Source organism: Beta vulgaris, chromosome 9 (assembly GCF_026745355.1).
Source record: "Beta vulgaris subsp. vulgaris cultivar EL10 chromosome 9, EL10.2, whole genome shotgun sequence".
NCBI classification, from domain to species: Eukaryota; Viridiplantae; Streptophyta; class Magnoliopsida; order Caryophyllales; family Amaranthaceae; genus Beta; species Beta vulgaris.
The window spans coordinates 26,888,713-26,908,118 of NC_079210.1; the positions used below are offsets into that span (position 1 = coordinate 26,888,713).

Consider the following 19,406-nt stretch of genomic DNA (forward strand, 5'->3'; position numbering starts at 1 on the left):
CTCAAGAAGGTTAGAAAGCGTCGGGATTTGATTCAGCAGAGTGGTTTATATTTTTTCTTAGATGTTTATGAGAGCATGGGATACATTCATTCCTCCCAGATCGTAGTCCGCAACCTATTGGCGTGGTGGTGGGATACCACATATTCCTTTCACACCCGTAGGGATAGTTGACCATCACCCCTGTAACAGCTTGGATTTTCCCGACCAACTTACAGTGGATTAAGCACAGCGAAAGAGACTCTAGTCAAGATAACCAAAACTATTACCATCACACTCACTAAACTACATTGGAGAGTGGGGAACTCAATTCCCAATCTATCCAAATTAATTCACTATTACAATAATGCCCTGATTCTCAAACTCTATGCTCATACATTTCTAGAGAAATCTGGCAAATTTTCCTTTGAAAATAGGACAACTCTAAAGCGAGAAATAATATGAATCTGTTACAATTTCAATTTATAAAATATTTCCAAATCCCAAAGCTCATCAACCTCAACGCTTTTGCGGAGTAACAACCAACAAAGAATCAGGAGCACTAACGACTCTTAAATACAAAGAATTAAAACAAAAGATTGATAACTAACTATTACAAAGTCAAGCGTCCTCACTTTGTTATCACGTATAACATTACAATTATTCTTCCGGAACATAAAATCTTCAACTCCAAAAAGATTATTCACGACATTAACCTGAAACATTTAGGATACTGCCACCCACCAAATGACAGGCCACAGAAATGAAAAAAACGACATACACACATTAGCAAAGCTGAGTACTAAACCCATAAATAAGCTTAACACCTGCTTTAGTGGCTTTTACTTGAAAGCAACTCAATAGTCAACAACGTATCCTTTCATACGCTATCACTCGTTCTTATACTGTTATAACAAACCTTTAACACGCAATAAATAACATAACAACTTTCAACATAACGATTCCTTATCGAAAATCCAATAATGATTCCTTATCGGGAATCCAACATCTTTTTTTTTTCCTAAGCAAGTGAGAGTATTATATATATAAAACACAATTTTACAACCAAAACCCATCAAAGGGGAGGCAAACCAAGTAGGTTGGACCCCCTCACCCTTAGAAAGGCACTACTACAAATGTTTATACAACCATTATATACTAAGGAACCATTCCCCATCTTTCCTAGAGATCTTGTTAGGTAATACAACCCTCACTCTGCCTTTTAAAATACTAATCACTTGTTTGTAAACTGTACTAATATTTGGAGCACATTGTTCCCAATACACTTTATTTCTACTCTGCCATATCATATAGACCATAGCAGCAACCCCAGCTACAAAGACATGCTTCTGAAACTTAGATCTTCTGCCGTTTCTGTATCCATCTAAGTAGATGTTGGAAGTCATCTGTTTGTGCTGATCAGTGCATCCAACCCTTAAAATATTTTAAGCAAGCTAAACTGAAGTGACACTTAAAGAAGAGATGCTGGTGATCATCTTTATGGCTAACACACAATAAACAAGAATCAGTGTTGCTTACACCCATGACAACTAATTTTGCTGTTGTCTGTAGTTTACCTTGTATAGCGAACCGGATAATGAATCTATGTTAAGTAGATTCATCCTATTCCATACTACTCTATCCCAGTGAACTCTTTCTTACTCACCCATCAAGGTTTCATACACTTTCTTCACTAAATAGTGACTCATGCTCCTGAATTCAGCTTGTGTAAATGATTGCTTCAGCTGTTCCTTAACCTTAACCTGGCAAAGTTTCCTCCAATACCAACTTGAGCTTGCTATAGGAGAATAGTCCCACTAATATTCTCCTTTAAGATACACTGAATGTACCCATTTGAGCCACACACTATCCTGCTTAGTAGATATAGCCCACACATATCTACCAAGATATGCTACTTTCCACTTAAATACATCTCTGAAACCCAAGCCTACTGCATTCTTATGAGTGCATACTTTCTCCCAAGCAATGTTTCTAGGTTTAAGAGTGAAGTATTGCCCACTCCATAGAAATGATCTACAGATTTGTGTAATTCTTTTGAGCACATGTTGAGGTAGTATAAATACCTGAGCCCAGTATTGGTGGATACTCATCAATACTGCATTGACTAACTGGACCCTGGCAGTATATGATAAGTTTCTAGAGCTCCATACTCTAATCTTCAACATCATCTTTTTTTACCAGCAGTTTACATTGAGTCAAATTTATCCTTTTTGCATATATGGGGACCCCATGTACCTGTTGATGAGTAAAGCCAGAAATGTCCACAATTCTCTGCTGCTCTTTATGATTCATTCCACATGTATAGATGGCAGACTTAGAAACATTTGCGTGCAATCTAGTGGTTATAGAGAATAGTTTGAAGGCTCTCAACAGCACATCAGTGGATGCATAATCTCCTCTACAACATATAAGCAAATCATCAACAAAGCACATATGTGTGAGTCTGGTTTCCTTGCATCTAGAATGATAGTGAAATTGCTCTATCTCTCCCATTTTAGTCAATATTCGAGATAGGCATTCCATACACATCATAAAGAGAAGGGGGGAGATAGGATCCCCTTGCCTCAAACCTCTAGTGGAACACCATCACTCCATTAATCATCAGAGAAAATTTGGGTGTGGTAACACACTCCATAACCAACGGTCTAAATTGCAGAGGGAACCATAGAGCTTCAAGCATCTCTCTTAGAAACTCCCAATTAACAGTGTCATAGGCCTTTTGCAAATTAATTTTTAACAAACACCTTGGTTGTGTCTGTTTCCTACCATAGTGCTTGACTAAATCTTGTATCACCATTATATTATGAATTATGCTTCTACCATGTACAAAACCCCATGATTTTCCATAATTAAGTCAGGAAGCACTAATCTGAGCCTGTTACAAAGGACCTTAGTAATACATTTATACAATGTATTGCAGCAGGAAATAGGTTGAAATTATGTAACATTCTTAGGACATTTTATCTTAGGATTCAAAGTGATGACAGTTGTATTTATCTCCTTCAAGATTTTTCCACTTTGAAGAGAATCTAACACAGCAGCAATAATATCATCAACTATGACAAACCAAGCATCCCTGTAAAGTATGTCCCATAACCATCTGTACTTGGTGCCTTGGACCCTGGAATGGAGAATAGAGCCTTATTAATCTTATCCTCAGTGTATGGAGCATTTAATATTGCCTGTGCTCCTCTGTAATAACTGGCCCCTACTTCACCAATTGTTGAATCATTGGTGTTCTGCTTGCAATAGTGCCTCCAAGTAGCTTCTGGTAGTATGGCAAGAAAGCATGAGAGACTGATCTTGGATTGTCACACCAGCTTCCATTTTCATCATATATTATGGATCTAATACTCTGATGGAACAAGGATGTATTTTCATCCTCATCCTTGATCCACCTAGTCTTAGCTTTTTGTGAAAGAAATTCCACATAAGCTTGATGTGTGATTTTATAACTCTGAGAAGCCTCCAGTTCTTCTGCTATATATTCCACATTACTCGAATTTCCATGTAGTCTCTGTTGAGCCTCCATCATGATATTATAGGCCTTCAATTCTACAGCCTGAATATCAGAATAGCCTTATTTGTCCAATCTTCTCAATTCCACCTTAATATTTTTCAACTTCTTCAGAACTGGAAACATCCAGGTCCCTTGGACCTCTACCTCTACCCTCCAATTCCTTCTAATTATCTCCAGAAACTTAGGAGAAGACGTCCACATGGTAAAGTATTTGAATGGCTTTTTCCCTCCACTAAGGCCAGGGTGTATTGTCATCATCATAGGGTTGTGATTAAACTCACCTTCATTATGAAAGGATGCTTCTGCAGAAGGATAAGCATATAACCATGATTGGTTTGCAACCCTTCTGTCAATCTTAGATAAAACTCTTTATACTCCCTCTTGTTTGTTATTTCAAGTGTAAAAGTTACCAGATGCTTTAATATCCTGTAAACCACAATGTCTCATACAAGCTCTGATGTCTACCATTTCAGCCTTTCTAACTGGTGCCCTAATTCTTTCTGACCGTGACCGTGGTTAGTTGAGTGGTATAGGCTCTGATTTTGGTGCCTTTGACCGTGTCATGAATTCTTTTTAATATCCTGTAAACCACAATGTCTCATACAAGCTCTCATACAAGCTCTGATTCTGATGTCTACAAGCTCCGAACCATGGTTAGTTTGTGGTGATTTTGACCGTGTCATGAATACCACTCATCGAAGGTATGCCAAATTTCTGATTGCTGCCTCAACTCTTGCACTAAAGATTCAGGCATCATAGGTTGGCCAATCCCTAAACCAAAGTCCAGAGCCTCGATTCCTAATATTTCATCCATTGACTTCGTTCTCAAAGCTTGCGAGTCCGATGATGGACATGTGGCTTTAACTTTCTCAATTGCTTTCCCATTTCTACTTCCTTGAGCATTTCCTCCTGATTTCTTTGCCATGGCTATAATACACAATGTATTGAGAAGAAATTGCAGAAGAATTGTTCAGGTTACTGTCCATTGAATTTCTAAAGAGAAGACAAATATTCTCTCTCTAGAATCATTTTTTGAGTAACTTACCATGATATGCTTCCTTAGGAAACCAATATCGATATTCATATTTAAATATTGAACAAACATTCATAACTTACCTGATATGATTCCTTATCGGGAATCCAATATCGAAACAACTTACCACGATACGATTTCTTACTGGGAATCCAATATCGATATAGCTTTCACAATTCGAGCTAACTTTCTTTTAATTAGGGGTAAAGAGAACGCGACGCAGGAGACAAAGCTTACACTCCGACATTCGGAGTCGTCACTGAACCATCCGCTTTACTTTTGGCCAATAATCGCAATTAGTCCGAAATACATTTTTTCCGCTGATTTCATCAGCCATCCACATGTTTCACATTAATTGATATGTCGCCCAATTTCGCCCCATAGATCAATGGGCAGGTTTCCATGTGGGGCCCCCAAGGTTCACAGTCCATGGGGAACTATTCGTGTCACCTCATCCGTCGACTCAGACGAGGCTTCTTTCCCCTTTTACATTCCTTTCGATTATCGTTCATAACTCAATCAGATCATTGATATAACTCATCCAAGAATATTCGTGATTCTTAACATCTTTTGAACATCCAACCACATTATAAGACTTCACTTTAAATCACATGCTATATATAGCTTCTCCATACGTAATTCAGGTTTAATATATATATTTATGCATTTTAGGTTCAATCCAATTCCAGTCATGAAAATTACAACACAATTAATCCACAATCATATTCAATAGCACATCCATTACAATGACAAAGTCTCTCAGTTAGAATTAACTAACGAGAGTTACTAAACCACTTAGCACCAACTCATACTATTGTATGTTATACTCTTTTATACTTCATGATTATTAATCGACATTTGACTCAACAATGATAACAGCTGTTATCAAGTACCAACAATAATTACAGTAAGTCTATCTCTTAGAATTAACTAAAGAGAGTTCACTTAAACACCATACTCTAGGTGCATTAATCAATGAAAACAATTAGCTATGACTCATACTATACCATTACTTGAATTCCAAATAACAGATTTAACAACAAACTCAACTACAGACCATGCCCATAATTATATAGAGCGAGTTTATCCCATTACTAACTAGAAAACCATTCCATTATCTAAGTGGGACTTCTTGAACGTAATTCACAACTTACATTTATTTATTTAGTTCGACTCACACACTAATTTATAGTCATTTATAGTTGTCTAATTAAAATACTTTATTAAACACATCTTGACTATTATAAACCATAGCGAGGTGAACTAACTTCCATGCTTTTCATACTATTACTAGTAATTAGTTAAACCTATCTCTAACTTCATGTGAGATAACTAATTAAACCGATTCACTTTTAAAGTCTAATCTATATGATACTCAATTCATTGAACAATTTCAATCATATACTATGCTCTTTTAGATACTAACTCTTTAATCCATTAAGACATCTTAAAAGATACTTTTAGACATCTTAGTAGAATTAGAACATTAAACTACAAGAAATTTGGTTACGAAAGTATCTGACTTTACTCAGTAAGTATTACCCAAGGAAACAAGTGTAAGTTCTAACTTCACTATAAATCCAATAATAATTTGTGCCATCACCACCTTTACTTCATTCTATTCCTAGATAAAAACTCGTCAACAGACTTTGTGAACTATTAACTACTTGTAGTAAACTCCATTTTAATTCATCAAACAACAAAAATAATAGTTAACAAACATTTTCGCTCCATTTTACATGAGGACACTAATTCGATTAAATCTTCTCAAACATAAATAATTTTATTGAACTAACCTAACTAAGATAAGTCAATTGAAAACTCATAATGATCGACTCTTAGGAGCCTAAGCTTAGCATCATATAAACTCGAACCTTTCTACATCATATATTAACTAAACTATATTCTTAAATTCACAATTTAACTTCATAATTCAACATATACGATTCACTTTATACTCTAAATAAACAATTACTCTCATAACTATGCATATTTACCTCCATATCTACATAAATAACAATTGTATATTCCTCATGTTTCTGTCTAGAAATTAAGGGTTCTGATTCCTTTGCTTAGGGAATACCGGGTCAGATTCGAATGTCCTGGGTCCAAAGTCCGTACGCTGGAATCCTGCAAAAGTAATGGTTAGACTGCCCCGGTGGTTGTTCCGGGATCGCCTCTCCGACGCTCAAGTCAGTGATCAAGCTTAGAGAGATAAAGTCTAGAGAGAGATGCTCCGGTTTGTTAGGTAAGAATTCAATACCTTCTCATTGATGAGGGGGTTGAGTATTTATAGTGCTTGGGATATCCCAACTGTAGGCCAAGCTGGAGGGCACTGACAGCTGGGAGGCACTATCACTGGTGGGGCCCACTGGAGGTTTAATGCTTTATTGGGCTTGATTGTCCCTAGCTGGCTTAACCCAGGAAATAAGCCCAAACAATTAGCCCCACGCCAGGAATGGGAAACATCGAGGCCTTGCTGAAGCGTCTCCCGTTCGTGGCGGAACCTAGATAGCCCTGAGCCTAGGCTGACTTGGTCTATTGGAGGAGGAGGGAGGCAGCTGCCGACCCGGTCTCCTTGAGGAGAAGGGTGGCAAGTGCCGACCCGGTCTCTTCAAGGAGAGGGGTGGCATGTGCCGACCCGGTCTCCTTGAGGAGAGGGGTGGCATGTGCCGACCCGGTCTCCTTGAGGAGAGGGATGGCAAGTGCCGACCCAGTCTCTTCAAGGAGAAGGGGTGGCATGTGCCGACCCGGTCTTCTTGAGGAGAGGGGTGGCATGTGCCGACCCGGTCTCTTCAAGGAGAGGGGGTGGCATGTGCCGACCCGGTCTTCTTAAGGAGAGGGGTGGTACGTGCCGACCCGGTCTCTTCAAGAAGAGGGGGTGGCATGTGCCGACCCAATATCTTCAAGGGTTGCTCAACCAAAGAGGAGAGTCTCCTTGGCCGAGTTGGTTGGACGCGGCTCGGATGAGGGGCCAATGAGCCCCATGCTTGTCCGAGCCGGTGCCTGCTCTCGCTAAGTCAATCTGGGACTTAGGAGACTTGCTCAACCAAAGAGGAGAGCCTCCTTGGCCGAGTTGGTTGGACGCGGCTCGGATGAGGGGCCAATGAGCCCATGCTTGTCCGAGCCGGTGCCTGCTCTCGCTAAGTCAATCTGGGACTTAGGAGACTTGCTCAACCAAAGAGGAGAGCCTCCTTGGCCGAGTTGGTTGGACGCGGCTCGGATGAGGGGCCAATGAGCCCCATGCTTGTCCGAGCCGGTGCCTACTCTCGCTAAGTCAATCTGGGACTTAGGAGACTTGCTCAACCAAAGAGGAGAGCCTCCTTGGCCGAGTTGGTTGGACGCGGCTCGGATGAGGGGCCAATGAGCCCCATGCTTGTCCGAGCCGGTGCCTACTCTCGCTAAGTCAATCTGGGAGTTAGGAGACTTGCTCAACCAAAGAGGAGAGTCTCCTTGGCCGAGTTGGTTGGACGCGGCTCGGATGAGGGGCCAATGAGCCCCATGCTTGTCCGAGCCGGTGCCTAAGGCTTTGGACCACTGGCTGAAGTGACCGAGCTGGTAACCTTGAGCTGATGAGCTAGCAATCTTGAGCTGGTGAACTTAATAGCTTCTTGAAAACCCAAATGCCACGTGGCAACGGTGGATTATTGGGGTGCTTGAAAACATGGTGGCGATTCAACTTCTGGTCATTTATGACCTTTGTGACGATTGACATTCCCTGGGGCTGAGTCTGTTGAACAGTTTTGGGCCATTTGAGAGGCCCATTAAGGTGGCGAAAACGCAGGTCCCGGTCCAAGATGCGACGCGGGACACGAAAACCGAGGACTTTTGCCAATAAGTAGGGAGAGAGGGGAGAGATTTTGTCACTTTTACAATTCTCTCTCTCTCTCTAAATTTGAGATTTCTGCTCTTTCTCTCTCTACTTTTAGAGCTCCCTCTCTCTCTAAGTCCGGGCTCCATCTTCGTCCGACCAGGTACGCACTTGTTTTGCTTTTTCACTAAGTTTTTCTTCTCTTTCTTTTAATAATATCGGCCGACCCCCTCCTGTTGATAAATAATGGGGAGCTCGTCCGAGTCAGTGACACCCCCTCCCTCACCTCCTTATAATTTAGCCGAGGAAGTGAGAGGTATAGGAATGGTATTGGTGTCAACTTTAATAAGTTGCCCGGATCCCTCGGCTGTGCCTGAGGCGCTTTCCCTCCCGAGTACTCCTTCGCAAGCCGAGGAGGAGGAGGCCGAGGGTGCCATCCCCCTACCCGGGGAGGTGTCCCTGGCCTATCCCTCTTCGAGGAGTTACTTAGACAAATATCTGTCTGATGGTGTAGTTAGGATAGCTATGCCGGGAGAAGAAGGCGAAGCTTCCACGTCCGGGCGGCTCGCGTACCCTGAGATCGACCCCAAAGGCGGTCCGGGAGCAAAATTTCCTCTTCCTTCTCTAATAAAGGCCCTACTGGAGGATGCCCGAGGCCAAGCGGCAAAATTCCAAATAAAGGACCCCTATTTGTTGGTCCGACCCGATGCCAGCCACACCATTCTGAGCCCACCCCCGGATGCACCGCCTTTTATTACAAAGCCATGGAGATGGGCTTGAGGTTTCCGCTGACCCAGTTTGAGAAGGATATACTGAATGCCTACAACATGTGCCTGGGTCAGCTGTCTCCAAACTCCTGGGGCGGCATATTGGCGGTTCAGGTAATATGCGATATCATCGGTGTTAAGCCGACCCTCACCCTCTGGCGTCACTTGTACAAGTTGTTCGAGATGCCTGCCGGGGATCATGGACCTGGTTGGTGGTGCTTCCAGGCTCGGCGAGGCTACCGAACCGTCCTCGACCTACCCACTTCTCAAAAGGGTTTTCGTTACTATGGGGGAGAATGGGGCATCCCCATCGTACCTCCATCTGCCGACCCCAACCACTGCCTCAACTTCAAAGTGCCCGAGCTATCGGAAGACGAAGCAGTGGCCGCCATCTACATGCAATTGGAGGCAAAGATAGTGGATGGCGGGGAATTGGCTCCCGAGCTGTAAATTATTCAAGAATGAGCACTTCCTTGCCGCGTTCGGCCTGAGTCCGGCCTTCCCTAAGGGTAATTCGGCAAGAGGGGGTCCGGTTGACTTGCTTTTATTGCTTTTGCTTGTTGTATTTTGCTAACTGTGTTTTTCCTTTTGCAGAAGCTTCCTTGTCCTTCTTAAAGGAAACCGATCAAGAAATGGCCGAGCGATTGACTTCCGCTGCTCTCAAGGCCGCTCGGATCAGGGCCGAGATGAAGGCCAATAAGATCAACAAGCCCTCCAAGCCGAAGGTAAACAATTTTTCCGTCCGACCTGGTTTGAGTTCAATTCGTATATCTTGCTAACTCCTTGGTTTTTATAGGATCCCTCCAACCCCAAACCGAGGAAACGCAAGGAGAGGGCCAAGGAGAGGGTCGAGCTGACAGAGAAGGCTCTGGCCAAAGCTCGAGCTGAGAAGGAGGCCTCAGCGAAAAAGGCTCGGAAGGAGCCTTCGGTTGAGGTGAACAGTCCCCGACCTGATTCTGGAGGGGGGGACACCCACGTTTCGGTTCATCCCTCGGACTTTGAGCCTGTCCGGAGTCCGGGACATGTTCAGGGGACCTCCAACCCTTCTTTGGCTGAGCGGTCTCTGTCCGAGGCGCCTGTCCCTTTTACCCAAATGTCCAAAACGGACAAGAAGAAGAGGATTTCCGACGCACTGGAGATCCTATGCACTCAAACCGACCGAGACCATATTAATGAGGTCAATGGGAGGAATGAGTTGAGCGAGCTCTTTCGCTCTTGGATGGACGTAAGTGAACTTTTCTTTGCCCTTTACATGCCTTTTATTAGCCCACTTCTAACTGATTGTTTATTACTCTGGCAGTTTTCCATCCGAATGACCAAGGTGGCCGAAGACCGGCTCGCTCTGGTCCAAGAGGTCTCTGATCTGAAGGAGGCGGCTCGGAAGCACTTTGACGAGCTGTACCAGGCCAAGGAGGCCAAGCGCTTGGCCGAGCTTCGTCTGGAGGAGGCCAACTCCAAGATCGATAAGGGCGAGGCGGCTTGGAAGCAGGAGCGGGAGGATTGGAAGGTGGAGAGGGCCAACCTTTCCTTGGCTAAGGAGAATGCCGAGTCCGCCAAGGCAACGGCCGAGTCCGCCCAGGCTCGAGTCGAGGGTGACTTGGAGAGGGTCAAGTTTAAACTTTCCATGGCCGAGGCCCAACTGAAGGAGGCTCAGGCGGCTGTTACCCGCTCTCAGGAGGAGTGGTTCAAGGCCTGGCAGGCCTCGGACGATTGCACTGAATTTTGCGCCGAGGTTGGCCAGTCTTCCCATAAGATGGGCGAGGATGAGGCCCTCACCAAGCTTAGGGAGGCCCTGGCCGACTCCTGCCCAGAAGCCGACTGGAATTCTGTCTGGTCGTGCTACCAGGAGATAGTTGATGCCGAGGCAGCCGTCATCAAGGCAAAAATGGCCGAGGAAATGAGCTCGGATGACGAGGGTGATGATGACGAAGAGCGCTAGCACCGAGCCGCCTCCGGGAGCGTTGCCGAGCAACCTGATGTTGAGAACCCTGCTGTCGACCCTGCTGCCGACCCCACTCCCCAGCTGCCTTAGGATTTTATTATGCTTTTGCCATGTTGGCTTTTTGCTTTAATCTTTGTATTACTTTTGTAAACTTTTGGTTGTATTTTGCAACTTTTGATCAATTGGAATACAACTACTATTTTGCAACTTGCCATTTGTCGCACTTTTTGTTATTTGCAATATACAACATTTAATAGACAATAAACTGGTTAAGTCTTCTTGCCTTTTTATCAAAATATTAGACTGGCTAAGTCTTTTTATTTCTGGGGTAGAAACCCGACTTGGTACATGGACTGGTTAAGTCCGAGTTACAATTGGATTTGTTTGCTAAACCGACCAGGTAGTGCTGGCCTTACAACATGCCCCTAGTGCAAGTAACGAAAAAAAGTTTAAACATAGAATCTTTTGAGATTGTCTAAGTTCCAAGGTCGAGCCAAGGGACCCCTTCGGGAGATTCGAGTCGGAATGTCCCTGGCTTGATGACTCTGTAACCTTGTAAGGGCCATCCCAATTTGCCCCCAACTTCCCTTTGAGATGGGAAAGTCCGGTGGCTTCACCTTTCGAACGACCCAGTCGCCAGCGATTGGCCGAGGCTTTACTCGCCTGTTAAAGTGCCTTGTGATTTTTGCTTGTACCGGATGGCTTGTAGCAAAGCATTGCCTCGGGTTTCTGGCAACAGGTCTAAGTTGACGGGTTTTCTTCTTCGTTTTGGTCAAACTCATAGAATGTCATCCGAGGGGAGGGGATTCCCACCTCGACCGGAAGGACAGCTTCGCTACCATAGACCAAGCCGAAAGGGGAGTGCCCCGTGGCTTCTTTCACTGTTGTTCGAGCCGACCAGAGTACTCCGGGTAGGTCGTCTACCCATGCCCCTTTAGCTGCATCAAGGGATTTCTTGATACCCTTTAGGACAATTTTATTGGCTGACTCGGCTTGCCGTTGGTCTGAGGGCGGGAGACTGCTGAGAACCTTGTTTGAATGCCGAACCGGGCACAATACTCTCGAGTCGGCCCGCTGTTGAACTGTCGGCCATTGTCACCAGGGCCCTTGGGATTCCGAACCGAGTAATGATATTCCTCCATATGAACAGCTGGACCTGTTTGTCAGTAATTGACGCCAGTGGCTCGGCTTGGTCCACTTGGTGAAGTAATCAATGGCCACAATTAGGAACTTCCTTTGCCCAGAAGCTGGGGGGAAAGGTCCGAGCAGGTCCATGCCCCACTTGTCGAAGGGCAGGACTGCTTGAATGGTGGTGAGGGGAGTGGCAGGCGCCCTTGGTATGTCCGAGTGAATCTGGCAGGAGGGACACCGCCGGACTAAGTCCGAGGCGTCAGCTTTCAAAGTAGGCCAATAGTACCTGCCCTTAGCGCCTTTCCGGCTATGTTCGCCCCCTTGATGGCTTCCGCAGGCTCCTTGGTGTATTTCCCGGAGGACATAATTTCCTTCCTCGGGGTTATACATTTAGGAGGGGATGAGTGAAGGACTTTTTATAGAGCTGCCTTTCATGCCAAAGGAACCAACCTGATTTATGCTTAACCCGGTCGGCTTCTTTAGGATCACTGGGTAAGGTCCCGTCTCGCAAGTACTCCACAATTTCGCCCATCCAGTTTGAGGACGATTGAGTACGAGCTGCTCTTTGGCATTTATGCTAGGCTCCTTCAATACTTCCCAAGTTATGGTTCTGGGGCCGACCCTTCAGCAGAACTAGCCATCCGAGCCAGTGCATCAGCTTGCTGTTTTCCGAGCGAGGAATGTGGGAATCCGGAATCCGGACAACCTTCAATGACAGCTCGGGCTTTGGCCAAGTACATCCTCATGTTGTCCTCCTTGGCCTCATAGTCTCCGGAAATCTGACCCACTATGAGTTGTGAGTCGGACTTGGCTATGACCGATGTTGCCCCGGCTAGGATGCATAGCTGTATCCGAGGATGAGGCCTCATATCGGCTTCATTGTTAGATCCGAGAAATCTCGAACTTAACAGCATATTCAATTTTTTCTCCGACCGGGGATGAGCCCTGTCCACAACCACTCTTTGTGGATGACCCATCAACAAGCAACTCCCACTCCTCTTGCGAACCGACCGGGGGTCGAGTTGCGCATTCAGTGATGAAGTCAGCGAGTGCTTGGGCCTTGATGGCCTTCGGGCTCGAATTCGAGCCCAAAATCTGCTAACTGGTCTGCCCAATCGCTCATCCGACTCGAGTGATTTCTATCTCAATAGCTTCCGGAGCGGTTGTCCGGTTAGGACTTTGATGGGATGTGCTTGAAATAGGGCTTGAGCTTCCGGCTCGCCATTACAAGGCAAAGACCATTTTTCAACATCGCTGTACTTCGCCTCGGCCCCCCTATAGGCGTGGCTGATGAAGTAACAGGATGTTGCTTTCCTTCTCGCTCGGCTATTAGGACGCGCTAAGAGCGTAGTCCGAGACAGCCAAGTAATAACAGGGGTTCCCCCGGCAAGGGGGAGATCAGTTTGGGCAAAGTGCCAAGTGATTCTTGAGGCAGTGAAGGCTTGCTCGGCTTCATCGTCCCATGCGAACTCTTTTCGCTTCAGGGCCTTGAAGAACAACAAGCTCTTATCGCCGACCGGGAGAGAACACCGAGCGCCGCTAAGCAGCCGGTTAGGCGCTGTACTTCCCGAACGTTCCGAGGAGATTTCATTCTAGACCGCTTTGATTTTGTCCGGGTTGGCTTTATCCTCTCTCATCACTAGAAATCCGAGGCACTTTCCCCCTTTAACTCCGAAGACGCATTTTTTGGGGTTGAGCATCATTCGGTATTTCCTTAGGGTGCTCAGCGTTTCTTTCAGATCTGCCGGGTGATCCGACTGGGCCTTGCTTTTGACTATCATATCGTCAACGTATACCTCAATGTTCCGACCCAATTGGTCGCTGAAGATTTTGTTGACGGTTCGCTGATATGTCGCCCCGGCATTTTTGAGGCCGAACGGCATCATCTTGTAGCAGTAGACACCCTGAGGAGTAATGAATGCTGTATGAACCCTATCCTTCTCGGCCATGGGAATTTGATGATAGCCGGCATTTGCATCCATGAAGCTGAGAAGGGCGTGCCCTGCCGTTGAATCGACCAGCCTATCGATCTTTGGCAAGGGTGATTGTCTTTTGGGCAGGCTTTGTTTAAGTCGGTGAAATCGACACACATTCGCCATGCCCTCGGCTTTTTACCAAACCACGTTGGCCAGCCACTCCGAGTATTGACATTCTTCTATGAAACCCGCTTCGAGCAGCTTCTTGACCTCTGGCTGCTGCGGCATTTCTTTCGGACCTTGGTGTCTGAGCTTTTGCTTGATTGGTCTGAACCCCTCTTTAATGTTAAGCTCATGACACATGATTTTCGGGTCGAGCCCGGCATTTCTGTGGCCTCATAGGCGAAGACATCTTGGTACTCCGTGAGCACTTGGATGATATCTTGCCTTGTTTGGGGGTCCATGGCCTTGCCTACCCTGACAGTCCGACCGGGGTCCTGGCCGATCGCGACTTCTTCGTCATCCTCGGCTGGCTGAGGCGTCGTATTGCTTGGGGTTTTCAGTTATGTACACCCCGAGGCTGTTGAGGGCTGACCCCCTTCGATATTTCTTTTTTTCGAGTCCTTTTGGACGTCGTTGTCCGAGTCCTTTTGGACGTCGTTATTTTTGAGGCTATTCACATAGCACTCTCTTGCGGCCTGTTGGTCGCCTTGAATTTTTCCTACCTTCCCGTCATCAGTCTCAAACTGCAAGAGGAGCTGGTAGGTGGAGATGGCGGCCTTGGCTTTGTTTAGCATGGGCCTCCCCATTATTATGTTGTAAGGCAAAGGGATGTCTACCACCAAGAAGTCGATCGGTAGGCTTCTCCCCTTACCCTTTTCACCCATCCGAGTGGGTAATTTTATTGATCCGACCGGGTGGACAGAGTTGCCCCCGAAGCCTATGAGCGGCTGAGCCATGGGGTAACATCCCGCTCGGTGTACTTCAACTTTTGAGGCAGTCAAGGGTGATTATATCAGCGGATGACCCACTATCCACCAATACCCTCTTTACCTTTGTATTGCTACCTTGAGCTCGATGACTAGGGGGTCGTCGTGCGGAACGTGCAACGTCCGACTGGGTTCCCCGAAGGTCATGACGGGGCCACTAGCTCGGGGAGCTGGACATCAAGACCTGATGTTTAGGTTTTGGAGGTGAGCCTTGCGTGCTCGGCCGGTTAGGCCTCCCGACGCGAATCCCCAGCGATGACACCAATGAATCCTTCCGTGTCCCCACTGTTCGACTGACCCACCTTTTGCTTCCCCTTTTTCTTCGCTCGAGCGCTTTAGGTAGGGGTTTAGTTTGCCCTGGTCGGCCAAACCGTCAAGGATTTCTTGAGCTCTCGACAGTCTTGGTGGTGTGTCCACATTCCTTGTGGTAGTCACACCATAACTCTTATCCCTCCGAGACGATGATGTCCGGATGGGCGTTGGCCTGGGAAGCCAATTTTTGTTCCGGATGTCAAAGTAGATTCCTTCCGGTTTTTATTGAATCGGGGTCGTTGCCATTATCGGTGAGCCATCCCTCGGCCCCCGTTCTTTGATGTTTAGGCTGACCCAGAGACTCCTTCATCTTTTCTCTTCTTGCCACCCTCTCATCCGAGTAACGGCAGATTCCGTTGCCTGGATGAATCTTTGGGCCCGAGCCATGGCTTCCGAGTAAGTTTTACTTCATTCTCGCCAATGACCATCTGAGCCGACCCGGTTGGAGCCCGGACATGAGGGCAGCGAAGGCTACAGCGTCCTGTAGGTCGGTTATTTTGAGAGATTCCTCGTTGAACCTCTTTATGATAGTCCGACAAGGATTCATTCTTGTCTTGCTTCAACCCCATGAGGTGAAGGCTGGTTTTTCTTTGCCTCTTTCCAGCTACGAACTGGTGGATGAAGAGGTGTTCCAGTATGGCGAAGTCAGTGATGACCCCCGCCGGTAGTTCTTGGAACCAATTGAGAGCCAGACCTTTGAGAGGTGGTAGGGAAGAAGCGGCACCAAGTGGCCTCGCAACTTGTCTGACGCTCATTTGAGCCTTGTAACTAGCCATATGATCATCTGGGTCGGTTAGGCCCGCAAATGGCTCGATCAGGGGGTTTTGATTTTCCCGGGGTTGGGTCCCTAGGATTTCTTGGCTGAAGGGGATCAGAACTTGAGCCCCCTCCAGTTAGCCTAGAGGTGAGAATGAGCCGAGTCCCCTTGGCCCTCTCGGTCATTTGCTTTTTCTTGAGGAACTCCCGAGCGTCATAGCCTTGGCTGAGGCGCTTCTTGTTGTTAAGGAATTCCGGGCATCTTGGGGTTTCCGACCCACCCCCCTTGGGGATTTAGATATGGGTTTCTGCATGCAGACGGGCCGACCCCTGTCGCTGACTTTTCTTTTCCCGGTGGCTCGGGTCTCTCGCATCGGACCGTGGCCGGCTAGGCTGCGGATCCGATTAGAACGAGAGTGTCCCTCTGGGAGCGGACGACCGTGCGCTCTCTGGGCTCATGCTGATTGAGCGGGACGACTTGTTGCGGCTGCCTCTGTTGGAGCATGGCCATCATGTCCATCATGCCCTTTTGGAAAGTTTCCTGGAGCTGAGCCGTGATAAGGGCCAGGTCAGACGCAAAGAGCGCTGAGGCTCCACATGCTGAATATGCTGGGATACCGACCGAGGGTCCAGAGTTTGGATGGTAGGTGACCTCCGATCCGGTGAGGGGGTCCGCTCGGCCTCCCTGTTATGTGCAGGCGAGTGACCTCGCTCCGGCCGAGGGTTCGGGGGTTCCCTATTGTGCGCGGGGGAGTGGCCTCTTTCTGGCCGACCGACTGGTCAGAGGCTTGCTTAGCGCGAGTGTTCTTTGTTGGTGCCATTGTCAATTGGCGTTCGAGCTGAGTAGCTGAGTGAGTAAATCTGAGTGAGTGGTGGCGAAGTAACTTTTTGTACTATCCCCACAGACGGCGCCAAACTGTTTCTGTCTAGAAATTAAGGGTTCTGATTCCTTTGCTTAGGGAATACCGGGTCAGATTCGAATGTCTGGTCCAAAGTCCGTACGCCGGAATCCTGCAAAAGTAATGGTTAGACTGCCCCGGGGGTTGTTCCGGGATCGCCTCTCCGACGCTCAAGTCAGTGATCAAGCTTAGAGAGATAAAGTCTAGAGAGAGATGCTCTGATTTGTTAGGTAAGAATTCAATACCTTCTCATTGATGAGGGGGTTGAGTATTTATAGTGCTTGGGATATCCCAACTGTAGGCCAGCTGGAGGGCACTGACAACTGGGAGGCACTATCACTGGTGGGGCCCACTGGAGGTTTAAGGCTTTATTGGGCTTGATTGTCCCTAGCTGGCTTAACCCAGGAAATAAGCCCAAACACCTCACATACTCCACATAATGAACTAACCGATGACTCTTAAACCCAACCATCGCTAATAATAATCTTTGGCAATTTTTATAAACAAAAAGAAACGATAGACGATAACTAACTATCTATTAACCACGTAGGTAAACTAATACACATTCCTTAAATCATCAATCCTAGTTCTAAATCATGACCACCCCCAAATCAATAACGACCATCCGATAGTACCTTAACAACCATAATGATCAAAAACTAATAATCACTCTTATTTCATTAGATATGAAATATATATGAATACTAATTGAAACTTTCTATGAAACTATAATGCACCAACATGAAAATAACACAAATTTGGAGAGATGATTCGACGCATCTATCTAGGATATAAAATTACAATTTGAGTTCTTAAGATCACTCAATGTAAATATAGGATAAAATAAAATACAAATCAATAATCATCCCATAAAACTTATTAGGCTTTCGTTAACTTAAGAGAGAACAAGAATCTAAGGACATGAGTAATGCGCCCAAGTAACAACACATCAACAACAACGCATAGCACAAGAGGAAAATTCATCTTACAAAACAATAAGTATATTACCTTTGATACTCTACGAACCACCAACACCCGTCGGCGGTGACGTCAGCGAGCGCAAGGCAACAACAACAGCAGCGAACTAGAACAAGGGAGTGGAAAACGAATCGGCGACAGCACCACCAACCACAACCAACAGTAACACGACAACCGCGGTTCACCGGCTTACAATGGCAACAAACGCGGCAACACCAGCCACAACCAACCAACGCGCGAAGAAGAAGAGAGATGGAACAGCACAACCAGCGAGCAGTAAGAAGAGGAGGAAGAAACTCCGATAAAGGGGATTGTACTCCGGCGAGCTGAAGAAGGGGGAAACACCGCAAGCAAGAGAGAGAGAAGTACTAAGTTGGGGTTTCACGGGAAGGATGAGGGTTTTGGGGCTTCGAATTTTTCACGGGGTTGGGGTTTGGGTTTGTGAGAAAATTGGATGAGAAGCGTCTAATAGATAGAGCTGTTAGTTTGGTTGATAAACGGTTGATTGAACTGAAACAACTGAAATTTGAACTGAATTAAACTGAATTGAGAGTAATTGTAACTGAAATAAACTGAAAAATTATGAATTGAAACTGAAATAAAATGTAAATGAAAAACGAAAACTGAACTGCAACTGAACTGAAATAAACTGTAACTGAAAATAACTGTGAAAAACTGAAAAGTTGATTGATCAACTAAACTGAACTGAGTATGTAACTGAATTAACTGAACTGAAACCAATTTAAACTGAAATAATTTCAAAGTGGTTTTTAACTATATATACCCAAACTGAATTCACATATTATCCAAATCCATGATAGTACTCCAATTCACATACAAATTTTATCATGATAATTTTTTTATTAGTACTTGAATTTATGACATATAACTTAATTTCTTAATAAATTTTAACTATCTCAAGTTCACTACTTTATACTCTAAAGTCAATTTATATTTTACTCAACTTTATGATATACTCTTACATGAAGATTTATCATGACAATTTATTAGTATATGAATTTATGACATTATAACTATATAAAACTTAAATTTTTAATTTTATCTTTTGTTATATATACATAACTCGTCAAAATTAATATCAAATACAAATTTTCTATGTCTAGAAAGAAAATTGAGCATTGTATCAATTCGTCACCCACAGATTTGCTGCTTCTTGTGAAAATATATTTCTACAGTTCTATATGTTGATGAAATAAGTAGATTTACATCAACAAATCTCATTGGTAAAACAAAGTTAGGACACATACGAATACAGTATCACATACTAATACTGCAACTAAAATTACAATATTGAAAATCATATCAATAAATAGAGAAAATTAGGACAAAATTGC

General features: G+C 45.3%; 1 long non-coding RNA gene across 1 annotated transcript; it reads right to left on the bottom strand.

The window, feature by feature from the left end:
- Positions 1 to 244: 244 nt before the first annotated feature.
- Positions 245 to 18,536, bottom strand: LOC109136099 (uncharacterized). Its single transcript, XR_008967583.1, has 2 exons — positions 18,082 to 18,536; positions 245 to 709 (listed from the first exon to the last, which is right to left on the bottom strand). It is a non-coding gene; the product is annotated as an uncharacterized LOC109136099 (long non-coding RNA).
- Between the last annotated feature and the right edge of the window lie 870 nt (positions 18,537 to 19,406).